Source organism: Schistocerca cancellata, chromosome 3 (genome assembly GCF_023864275.1).
Source record: "Schistocerca cancellata isolate TAMUIC-IGC-003103 chromosome 3, iqSchCanc2.1, whole genome shotgun sequence".
NCBI classification, from domain to species: domain Eukaryota; kingdom Metazoa; phylum Arthropoda; class Insecta; order Orthoptera; family Acrididae; genus Schistocerca; species Schistocerca cancellata.
The window spans coordinates 561,728,747-561,741,305 of NC_064628.1; the positions used below are offsets into that span (position 1 = coordinate 561,728,747).

Below are 12,559 nucleotides of genomic sequence, written 5' to 3' on the forward strand. Positions count from 1 at the left end.
AGAAATGAAATGATAATTAAATGGACACCCTAGCTGCAGGAAGGCGTTGATATACTTCATTGGGGACATGTTGAAAATGTGTGCCCCGACCGGGACTCGAACCCGGGATCTCCTGCTTACATGGCAGACGCTCTATCCACCTGAGTCACCGCGGGCACAGAGGATAGTGCGTCTGCAGGGACTTATCTCTTGCACGCTCCCCGTGAGATTGCACGCTCCCCGTGAGATCCACATTCCCAACATGTCCACAACACTACATTCGTAGTGCGCCTAATAGATGTTTGCCCATCATACTCATTACTCGTGGCAGATTAATCTACGAAGTCCCGTACGAGTTCGGGCATAGCGTGTGCGTTCGCATAAGAAGGTCAAAGGCCGGTAACCCATATTTTTAACTATATATGACGGTAGTATCTGTTCTTGAAAGAACAGTTACCGTCAATGACGATGCAGCTTTGCTAGAAATGAAATGATAATTAAATGGACACCCTAGCTACAGGAAGGCGTTGATATACTTCATTGGGGACATGTTGAAAATGTGTGCCCCGACCGGGACTCGAACCCGGGATCTCCTGCTTACATGGCAGACGCTCTATCCATCAGAGCCACCATGGGCACAGAGGATAGTGCGTCTGCAGGGACTTATCCCTTGCACGCTCCCCGTGAGATCCACATTCCCAACATGTCCACAACACTACATTCGTAGTGCGCCTAATAGATGTTTGCCCATCATACTCATCACTCGTGGCAGATTAATCTACCAGGTCCCGTACGAGTTCGGGCATAGCGTGTGCGTTCGCACAAGTAGGTCAAAGGCCGGGAACCCATAATTTTAACTATATATGACGGTAGTATCTGTTCTTGAAAGAACAGTTACCGTCAATGACCATGTAGCTTTGCTTGAAATGAAATGATAATTAAATGGACACCCTAGCTGCAGGAAGGGGTTGATATACTTCATTGGGGACATGTTGAAAATGTGTGCCCCAACCGGGACTCGAACCCGGGATCTCCTGCTTACATGGCAGACGCTCTATCCATCTGAGCCACCGCGGGCACAGAGGATAGTGCGTCTGCAGGGACTTATCTCTTGCACGCTCCCCGTGAGATCCACATTCCCAACATGTCCACAACACTACATTCGTAGTGCGCCTAATAGATGTTTGCCCATCATACTCATTACTCGTGGCAGATTAATCTACCAAGTCCCGTACGAGTTCGGGAATAGCGTGTGCGTTCGCACAAGAAGGTCAAAGGCCGGGAACCCATATTTTTAACTATATATGACGGTAGTATCTGTTCCCGAAAGAACAGTTACCGTCAATGACGATGCAGCTTTGCTAGAAATGAAATGATAATTAAATGGACACCCTAGCTGCAGGAAGGCGTTGATATACTTCATTGGGGACATGTTGAAAATGTGTGCCCCGACCGGGACTCGAACCCGGGATCTCCTGCTTACATGGCAGACGCTCTATCCATCTGAGCCACCGCGGGGACAGAGGACAGTGCGTCTTCAGGGACTTATCCCTTGCACGCTCCCCGTGAGATCCACATTCCCAACATGTCCACAGCACTACATTCATAGTGCGCCTAATACATGTTTGCCCATCATACTCATTAGTCGTGGCTATGCCCGAACTCGTACGGGACCTGGTAGATTAATCTGCCACGAGTAATGAGTATGATGGGTAAACATGTATTAGGCGCACTACGAATGTAGTGTTGTGGACATGTTGGGAATGTGGATCTCACGGGGAGCGTGCAAGGGATAAGTCCCTGCAGACGCACTATCCTCTGTGCCTGCGGTGGTTCAGATGGATAGAGCGTCTGCCATGTAAGCAGGAGATCCCGGGTTCGAGTCCCGGTCGGGGCACACATTTTCCACATTTCCCCAATGAAGTATATCAACGCCTGCTTGCAGCTAGGGCGTCCATTTAATTATCAGTTCATTATGTATCTGTAAAGTGCTGTTTTTTCTCTTCTTTGGTATCGGTCAATGTCTGTAACAGGAAACAGAACAATATATTAATACATCCTGAGAGATAAGTGGCTGTAAGATAATGTAGCCCTACCACATAAAATGATGAAATGCTTTACAGAATTTATAAACGTATGTTGTAGGGTCAATTGCATTCCATAGCAGCTGAGACACGTGGTGATATTCTTTATATTCAAGAAAGGATATAGAAGAAAATGAGAAAATAATGGAAGAATAAGATTACTGAATAAAAACCGACAAGGTATACTACAAAATCATCACATAAAGAATCAGCAAAACTGGTGTAGTCATCTTTAACAGCAAAGGAATCAAGATTCAGGAGACGAAGGTGCTGTATTGCTAACATAACAAGCTTGGACAAAATTGTAGAAAAATATACAGACAAGAGTAAGGAAATATAATGTCTTTGATTTCATTAAACCTTTTGATCGTGATGCTAGACAACAGAGGTTTATCTAAAAGTTCAAGCGAAATCATAAAAGCATGTATGAATAGTACTTATATCTGTTGTAGGGAAAAGTATTCAAAATACTAGGCATGGGCCTAGGCATGGGACAAATGTTCGGCTAATCAGTTTACCCTAAAAATACATTCTACAATCTTACGATATTATATAATAACTAATAGGTAATTATTGCTGACACTGAGAGTAATCTGAAAAGAGAAGCATGTCAACAGTAAAGCTAGTGCGCTTCGTGCAACCAGAAGTTACCTGATAAGAAGCAAAGATAATTGTAATTTATGGGAAAAAGAAAATTTTGTCCCATATCGTAATAAACGGGAAGCAGTAGAACAACTAATAAATAATAAATACTACGGGTGTAGTATATCTCATGGAGGCTGAATTGATTTCGAAATTAACGTAGAGAAACTTAAAGTAATGAATGGCAGAATTAACGTATGGGAACGAAAGCTGGCTAAAAGAATGAATGAACTGATGCAATAAGGATCCAGAGTGTACAAATTAAATTCCTGAGGTGTGCCGAAGGACGCACATTTTCGAGCGAGAAGTTCAGAAGTAAGAGCAGAGTTACGATTAATGACTCGAAATGAAAAATAGGAAGATTGGTGAAGCAAATTTAAAGAGCATATCACTAGGAGGGAAGTTGACAGACTTCAAAAAAATACTACAAAAATATGAGGCAATGCCAAGAAGCAACAAGGGGAAACTCTAAACCATGTTAAAAGACTTAGACTAGTCTCTGTAAGTAGGCGGAACAGGCAATGGCTAATATGTGCAGGAGAATATTACGACGATGACCCCATAGGTGTAAATAATAATACACCACGAATTGCAATTCTCTCGTTCCTTGATTTTTGCGTTGTTATCAAGATCTTGAAATAATACCTCCAGGTAGGATCGTGTTCTGTTAGTGTTCCTAAAATGTACCGAAGGGTTTTCCATATCGTTAGAAGAGCTTTTGGAGCAAGATAATCATGTTTGTCCTTACCTCTTGTGGCATATCATATTGTGTCGGGAAATGGCATGAGTGGAACGTTCTCTCTCCAGAAGGCCATGCGCTCGCCATATGGGTCGTGTGCGATCGAGAAGTTGGCCTGCATCAGAAAGTAACTATGGCTGGAAAGGTCGTAGGGCTGCCACACCACGGGATCCGCCTCAGGAGTAGGGTTGCTGTTGAGGCACACAGACATGCATTATTCTTTATGTCGTCTACAGATCCTCAGACGAACAGGTAAAAAGCAAGACTAAAAGTTACTTATTAATTACGTGATGAAGGAAGTACAAGGCAGAATATGCTTAATTCACTGACATTCAGTTCTATAAGCATACCAGAAAAAATATCAGTAACATTAAGGAGATTTGGCGACACTACGGCGTAACACCACCTCTGTAATTGAGAATAGCTTCAGTTCCGCAATACCGAGACAAAGTATGTTCTCTAGTATGCTATATGCAGCTGAAACCACTCACTAAAGATAAAATTCCGTTGAGTATCCTAACTGCGAGGATGTTGATAGCTACATGCCGTCTACTGTTCGAAATAATCGCAAACCATTTGGATGGGACAGAGCTTGTGTAATTTAGACAGCTATTGCGGCTAAAATAAGGTTCTTAACAATTCAACAAACGAGAATCGTGTACAGGCAGCTCTGTGAACACATCTGACGCCATCTTCGAACTCCGGTGTGTTCACAGCATACGCATAATCAAGATCTAGAAGAAAGGGCATCACCTGGGCATCGCTAATGCTGTAATAAACGTCGTCGTTCACCTTCACATTACCCTCAATACGCTGACTCTAGTGGTGGTTTCGAAAAACACCCACAAAACATCACAGGACCACCTCTGTCCTTAACTACTCTCGCGTACACCGTGCGTTATAGCTATCACCACGTCGTGGATGATCGCGACGATTTGCGTCATTAGAAATGAGACAAAATCGCCACTCAATGGACCAAACTACTCACCTCCAGACAGTTCCTGTCAAACTCCTATACAGTCTGTCCTAACGAAGACCTGCAGCATCGTGGGAAGCTGTATTCACAGATCTTTTGCGAGGATTCCAACTTCTAATGTCCATTTCACGAAGTTAACGTTGCAGTCGACTATGAAATTTTCACTCTCCAGTGGACTGTGCGCTGGTATGAAATTTACTGGCTAAATAAAACTGCATGCCGGACCGAGACTCGAACTCGGGACCTTTGCTTTCACGAGTTTCTGCGTAGTTGGAAGCTAGGAAACGATATACTGGAGGAAGTAAAGCTGTAACAACGGACCAGAGTCATGCTTGGGAAGCTCAGTCCGTGTAGCACATGCCTGTAAAAAGCGAAGTTTACGAGTTCGAGACTCGGTTTGGCATATAGTTTTATTCTCCCAGGAAGTTCCTCTTTGCAGTGTTCAGCAAGAATCTGGTTCAAACTGACTTGCATTCGCCGACAGCAGCAATTCCTATTAGTACTATTTAAAAAAAACAGCCATAGGTTGCATAATACACGTTATTAAGTCAAGAACAATGCGTTTCGTCCGGATTATGTTATGTTAAAAAATCTTAACTTTTCTGCCAAAAAGCATTTATCACGGACGCAAGATACTGAATAAAACCTATCAAAGGCCACTTCATGGAGACGCTATTATGTCTGACGTGGCCTGCATGAGGTTACTTTATTCGGTATCATATTTCCTCACGTATGCTTCTTTGGAAGAAAATTTCTAACTTTTTAACACAATCTGATGATGCTATATTCGGGAGATACGCATTGTTCTCAAGTTAATAAGGAATATTTTGCTCTTACGACTGTTTTAAAGCAGTAGCAGTAGAACGTCGGTTTACCACCACGCCAAGATGGAATTTCTAATTGCAATAGGATCTCAAACCAAACGCCAGCGAAAAGGTGACACTCGTCTTTTTACAGTGGATAGTCACATGGTGTCACTCCTAAATATTTATAAAAATCTCCGAATCCCGCTATTAGCTTTTACATTATGGTTTTCTTTCACGCGCTCGGTATATATTTTTAAGAATGTTTCTTCATTCCATAAATTTTCAACCGGAAGCATATTCTTAATCGTGAATTTAGTTTTTGATGTACCGGTAGATTCCTGTTTTCCACTATGTGAAAAGGACATTCCTGAATTACTGAGACCCACTGTGTTTCTAAATCGGAAGGCCACATATTCGCGAGAAGAACAACAAACAGCTGGCGTCTACAAACACATGCTTCCGAAAATAATTGATAAGAAATACATCTCGGCAAACAGCTAGTTGAATTACGTTAGAAGAAAGAACAACATCGAGAAAGCTATGAGGCAGAAGATCTGCCGTTTAAGTCAGTTGTCTGGTATCTATCTCACTATGTCAAACAGATCCGAAGTGTTTATAGACGGCACAAAATGTTGTGTAGTGTTGTAAAGTCGGTGTTGATACACAGGATGTTTCAAAATTTCATCGTAAAACGTCAAGGGTATATAGAGTATGTTTGGAGGAACAAAACGAGATCAGGAGCGCGTGTCCGGAAACGTCATCCAGCGACACTACACGACGCCAAAGTAACTGTGTCCGTGTATGTATATATATGGTGATTCCGAGATGATGTTACGTATTTCAGGGATGATGGATCAATTTGACGTAAGGGGTCCAGGTCTGTACCGGACCGAGTTGGAAGTTAAAAGGGAAAATCTTTCTGGTATCTCACAGTGTAGTACATGTACAGGTACTATTGCTGGCAAGATTGCAGCGTAAGCAACTTTGAGAGGTGGTAGTACGCACCGAAACAAGAAAAAAATGTCTAGTAAAATGAGCTTACAGTGCATACAGCTTACAGTGCTTTTCACAAAAGCAGCAGGCCCATGCGACCAAGCATTTCTAGGCGCTTCAGTCTGGAACCGCGCGACCGCAACGGTCGCAGGTTCGAATTCTGCCTCGGGCATGGGTGTGTGTGATGTCCTTAGGTTAGTTAGGTTTAAGTGGTTCTAAGTTCTGATGACCTCAGATGTTAAGTCCCATAGTGCTCATAGCCATTGGAACCACAAAAACGAAGATAAACAAGTGCTTACAGATCCTGAGATATGCGTTGTAGAGCCTATGTTTACTATAATTTTTGTTTGTTTTAGTCTGTATTAAAACTTATGAAACTTGTCTACCATAAAATCTTAGCAGCAACAGTGTCGGTACGCCGGCCGGAGTGGCCGTGTGGTTCTAGGCGCTACAGTCCGGAACCAAGCGACCTCTACGGTCGCAGGTTCGAATCCTGCCTAGGGCATGGATGCGTGTGATGTTCTTAGGTTCTTTTATCCCATCATAAAACTATTTGCGAATTTTTACGTTAGATAAATCATTATTCACTGTAGAGAACTTAATTCCTCTTTTTGTAGTTTTTCTTTCGTTGGAGAGCGGTTTTTTCAAACACGCCTACCTCTCAAACACAACCCGAGTATAAGCACAGCTTACATAGTGATTTTTTTTTCGGGAACCGACCGAGAACATGAACGCGACAGCCATTGACAGAGGCGTTCTACCATCAAGCTCCTGGCCTTAATGAAAACGGGAACGTGATACGACAAGCATCCAAAGTTACGCGATTTCAGAGACTCCCTTAACAAGACGTCTTAAATCAGTCACAGGTAGTGAGCAACTCGGCCGAATCACGGGAATTTTTCCATTGGAGGAAGAATAACTAATAGTGCAGCACTGCATTTTCCTCGATAAAAGTTTTCGGCCTTACTGTCACATCACTACGACATTTACTTTTTGATTGCGCGGAAAAATAAAGAGTTGCTAAATTTTATCTCATGTATTTATTTGTAATCCATTTTATTTTCTTCAGCAGGGTGTAACATTGCGCGCTGCGTACTCTTGTTCCATGCCCAGGTACTCAAAATTATTTTTTTCGAAAATTTTACTACTCTTCTAATAATAATTGGATAGCAATGAAAGTGTTACACAGTGTTACCAAGATATCAAACTAGGTGTTGCATGCTACCGGTTTATATAAACGGCATCGTCTAGTAAACTTCTCAGAACATCAAAACAAATTGCAAAACGATTTAGAAAAGATAGCTGTATGCTGCGAAAATTGTCTGTTGACCCTAAATAATGAAACGTGTGACGTCATCCACATGAGTGCTAAAGGGAATCCGTGAAACCTCGGTTACACGATAAATCACTCAAATATGAAGACCGTAAATTCAAATAAATACCTACGAATTACAATTACGAACAAGTTAAATTGGAAAGAACGCAAAGAAAATGTTGTGGGGAAGGCGAACCAAATACTGCGTTTTATTGACGAATCGCTTACAAGATACAAAAGATCTACTTACTGCCTACATTACGATTATCCGTCGTCTTTTGGAGTACTGCTGCGCGGTGTGGGATCCTTACCAGATACGTTTAAAAGAGTGTATCGAGAAAGTTCAAAGAAGGGCAACGCGTTTTCTAGTGTCGAGAAATACGGGAGAGAGTGTTGCTCACATGGTACAGGTTTTGGGGTGGACATCATTAAAACAAAGGTGTTCTTCGTTGCGGCGGAATCTTCTCAGAAATGTCGTCACCAATCTTCTCATCCGATCGCGAAAATATTTTTTTGACGCGGTGCTACAGAGGGAGGAACGACCATCATAATAAAATAAGGGAAATCGGAGTTCGCAAGGAGAGATACAAGTGTTCGTTTTTCCGTGCGCTGTTCCAGATTGGAATAACAGAGTATTATTGTGAAGAGTGACCGATAAACCCTCTGCCAATCAGATCTGCAGAGTATCCCTGTAGATGTAGACATAGATGTAGATGTAGTCGATGTAACAATGCTGCAAGTTCTTAAAATCATTTTGTAAAACAGAAATTCATACTTTTATCCGGCCCCCCTCCTTGCCATACAGGAGCCAGTGCCCTATAACTACGATTCTCTGTTGCGTCGTTGAATGACATTTTTGGGCACCGGTTTCTGTCCTCCATTTCCAGCAATCCAGCAAGTGGAACTGCAGCTGGTCACGTAGTATTTGAATTAAAAAAAAAAAAACTAAACACCGTCCAAACAGGCCTTGGAAGGCGCAACAGTACCGACCGGCCGCCGTGTCATCCTCAACCACAGGCGTCACTGGATGCGGATATAGAGGGGCATGTGGTCAGCACACCGCTCTCCCGGCCATATGTCAGTTTACGGGACCGGAGCCGCTACTTCTCAGTCAAGTAGCTCCTCAGTTTGCCTCACTAGGGCGGAGTGCATCCCGCTTGCCTACAGCGCTCGGCAGACAGGATGGTCACACATCCAAGTGCTTGCCCAGCCCGACTTCGGTGATATGACGGGGAAACGGTGTTACCACTGCGCCAAGGGGGTTGGCGTAGTAGTAGAATAATGATGACAAAACCAGCGGATTCATTTGAATCTAATAATGCTTATTCTTTTTAAAACGTGCTACCAGTCTGAATTGTCATCTGACCATGCTGGGCTTGTTATTGCCACGGAAGGTACGGAATGCATTTCATTTCGGCCCGCTCCAAACTCCAAAACCATTCTGTTCATTCACATGAAAACGATTGTGGATAGAAAGTTACGTTCGGGATCTGAGGATGACACCATGTGGTGTTGAAACTGGTTGCATGTTTTGAAAAGAATGAACGACGTTAGATTCAAATACAGCAGCTGGTTTTGTCATCACTGTTCAAGTACTATCCTCTCTTTGTTCCTCAAGACACCTTTTACAACCCATCTAAGTTTGCCGGTGTGATTTTGAAACACTGTGTGTCTATCTTTCACTTTCAGCTTTAGGTTTGTAATTCATATTGTCCAGTATAATCTCTCCACCTGTTTCAGCTACTGCCAACTTACATTCCGTTATGTACTACTGCGCTAGTTACATTTGAGAGCAGGCAGTAATGTGTCTGCGATGGGACTAGCCAACGATTTCTAATCGTTGTCTTATTCGGTACAGATTGTTGAGGCTATTACTTTCAACTTCGGCTGCAGCCTCGTATTCTGCCAATGTAAATTTATCAGATACTGCATTGCTGTAAATGTGCACTCTAATTTCGATGTTTTAAATTTTCGATATTCACAGGTTCAGTCAGCGGAAATACCTACCCATACTTTGCGAAGTTCGTCCAAAGGCGCAGCATGTTTCTGCGCACTTTGTCTTCTTCTGATTCAGGATCCAAGTTATATTCTGTATCTTTTCTCAAGAACAAAATAGCTAACTCTCCTGCATGTGAAACTCCTGAAAGAAGAAAGAAACAAATGACAGATGGGAAAGATTTGGTTATGTTAACATTGAAACCAGTATACTGACCATGGCATGCAAATCCTAGACTTCCTAGCAGTCAAAGAGTGGCGCTAACATACACTAGTCAGTGACATTTTTGCCAAGTTTCCCAAAAAATAATGATACTCCTATGAATTTATTTCGACTAAGATTTCTTACAGGTTACACTTGTAAGCTAAATCCTCAACTGGTAATGAGAACCAAATATTTTTAACTAGGATCACCATTGCCACATTATTATCAGTTAGCTGGGATTTGACTGAAGAAAAACCATCTCTACCTTGGGCTGGATCTAAAATAGGTCTCTCTCTTTCCGGCGTTGACAGCGAAACGTATTTAAAAATGGTTTCTGCTTTCGTAGCGGAAGTAAAGCCTAGACAACAGCTTTATTTCAGATAATTTTATTTAATACGTTGCAGGAAGAGATTATTTGAAGTACAGAGCTATGTAATTTGTTTACCACAATTCTTGTAACCCAAATTACAATTCATTTAACGGTCCTTACCAAAGTCAACAATAAAAAAATCTGTGTTGCCACCTTTTCAAAAGGGAGATATTACTTGTAACTAAGAGGGGCTCCCGCGTTTATCTCATGTAGAAATATACAGTATTTAATGAAAGAGTGTAACCGATAGCGAGTGCTCGGATGCACCAGCTTTACACATAAAAGTAACCACTAAGAGCTTTTCGGTGCTCTCTGCAAGTTCTTTCTCGAAATACGAGTAATGGGCAACACAGACGTGAGAAGAAGAGTACCATTGCCCGCCGGAGGGAAAGTACTGTGAAAGCTTTATTGTTGATACGGGGGAATCATCATCACCCGGTTTTCTAACCTAGGAAAACTCCCTCCTTGAGAAAGATAACGGATGAGCTAACCTCTCCACAAGTGAACAATCAGCCTAAAGTCCTCTGAAGACTCACCAGCGGGGGAATCCCGTTTTGGATAAGCTGGGAGCTGTCAGTCTGTGATTGTAAACCGCGAGAGTGCTTGTTAGATGAATGTACTATTCTCGAATGAAATATTTTATGGACTTTCACTATCCTGAGCAGAATGTGGGCATGCAGGAACGAGTAATCAAGAAGAGGAGAATTCCCCAGCCGTCAGTGAATGATATGATACTAACGACCAAATTTCAACACTCGAAAGCACAAGGTGGAGAACATCTACATCATAGCTGGTGAGTCCTTTTCGGTGGAATTTTTCTGTGGAGACCCCCAATTAGGATTGAGAACTCGTTATGATTCTTTTGAGAGACTTAATGTGGGGACTTCATCTGAAGACTTCATAGTCAGGACTTAACCTGCGCTGACACATGGATCTGAACTTCAGTCTACTCCATGTTGTTGTGATTCCCATTCCAGTCTTAACTGCAGCTGCAGCCTCGTATTCTGCCAATGTAAATTTATTACATACTTCATAGCTGTAAATGAGCACTCTAATTTCCATGATTTCAGTCAAATCCCGGTGTCGCTAGCTTTCCGACCGTCGGCGTGACCCGTGACGTCAACGTAGTGTTTCGGCCACAAATACTTTATCCGTCGGATTTCCGATCGCCAAAGGAACCCGCAAAATTGGGGAGACTCTGCCGGCTGTTTTATAGTAACACCACATTCTCTTCACATTTAATCCACCCTTAGGAGTGATTGTGAACGTAATACATAGACATTTTCGTTTTTTTGTCATTTTTGATTTCATTTTTTGCTTTTATTTCTTCTCTTTATACCAGATTACTGGAGAAAGTGATTAGACATCTAGACTTATTTATAAATTTTAAATTCCGACTAGTTTTCGTAAGAAAGCCAGAAATTTAAAATTTCGTAAAACTTTATGCACAGTGACCAGGAAAGCTCTCAGAAGCTTGTAAGGGTGTTGCACGGTATGATGTGCCAAGAAATAATTGTTATGAAAAAAATTCGATACGCCGTGCCGTTTTTCATTAATCAGTAAATGCAATTGGCACGCAAGAGACTGTGTCGCCAAAATTGATCTTCGTTTAGTCTCCTAAAACAGAACAAGAGAGCGATACAAAAATTGGACATGGGGCAGTAGTAAGGATCGAACCATAACCAAAGGCTTGGCAATATTGTGCGTTGTCATCTACGCTATGAGAGAACAGACACTAATTCTACGTGGCGAGGCACTTGAACTTGCGCGAGAAGTAGCGTGACTGGCTATCTTCAGTACTATCTCGGAAGCGGGGCAACGTATCGAATTTTTGTCTTAACAATTATGTCTCAGCAAAACCTACCCTGCAAAACCCCTACAAGCCTTTCAGGTTGTTTCTGACCAACCAGTATAATTTTGTAATGTCTTTTAACCTTTCTCCAAGCTCTATGTACTGTTTTCTAGACCAAATGAATCTTTTGTAATTTCAAGTATATTAGTATATCATTTACTGCGTTCACATTATTTAAGTTCAGACATTTTTGATTTATTGAGGGGCTTAGTTTTCTATGCCACACTTCGACGAGATTCGTACTCCTGAGCCACAGGTTAAAATCTTTCCACATTTCAATTGGCATACTAGCATTTTCCATCCTTTGGTTGACCATACAGTCTACTAACTTAATGACCTTTTTCCCACTGGGCTTTTCTTCCGTTACGCCAATCCACGATTCATCGGCACTGTTAGGTGGATGAAATGGTATGCAGAACTGATGCCGAGAAAAATAAGTGTTATTCTCTATCCGTGTATTCCTCTGTTTATTCTAGTTCCAGTATTTTCTTCCACAGACATCGGATAAAGTGTAAATTGTAATTGGAAAGGGACTATCAGGGAACATGGTCTTCATAGTTTTAAACAAAGCCATTTCAGAGTCTACCACTGCAGCTTTTGGTG

General features: G+C 42.0%; 1 protein-coding gene and 4 non-coding genes across 5 annotated transcripts in view; 1 reads left to right on the forward strand and 4 right to left on the reverse strand.

The window, feature by feature from the left end:
- LOC126175411 (cholinesterase-like) overlaps positions 1–12,559 on the reverse strand; it is a 411,608-nt gene that overhangs the window by 297,011 nt on the left and 102,038 nt on the right. The window lies entirely within an intron of this gene.
- Trnat-ugu (transfer RNA threonine (anticodon UGU)) lies at positions 82–156 on the reverse strand. Its single transcript has one exon. It is a non-coding gene; the product is annotated as a tRNA-Thr (tRNA).
- Positions 983–1,057, reverse strand: Trnat-ugu (transfer RNA threonine (anticodon UGU)). The gene has a single exon. It is a non-coding gene; the product is annotated as a tRNA-Thr (tRNA).
- Trnat-ugu (transfer RNA threonine (anticodon UGU)) lies at positions 1,424–1,500 on the reverse strand. The gene has a single exon. It is a non-coding gene; the product is annotated as a tRNA-Thr (tRNA).
- Trnat-ugu (transfer RNA threonine (anticodon UGU)) lies at positions 1,802–1,876 on the forward strand. The gene has a single exon. It is a non-coding gene; the product is annotated as a tRNA-Thr (tRNA).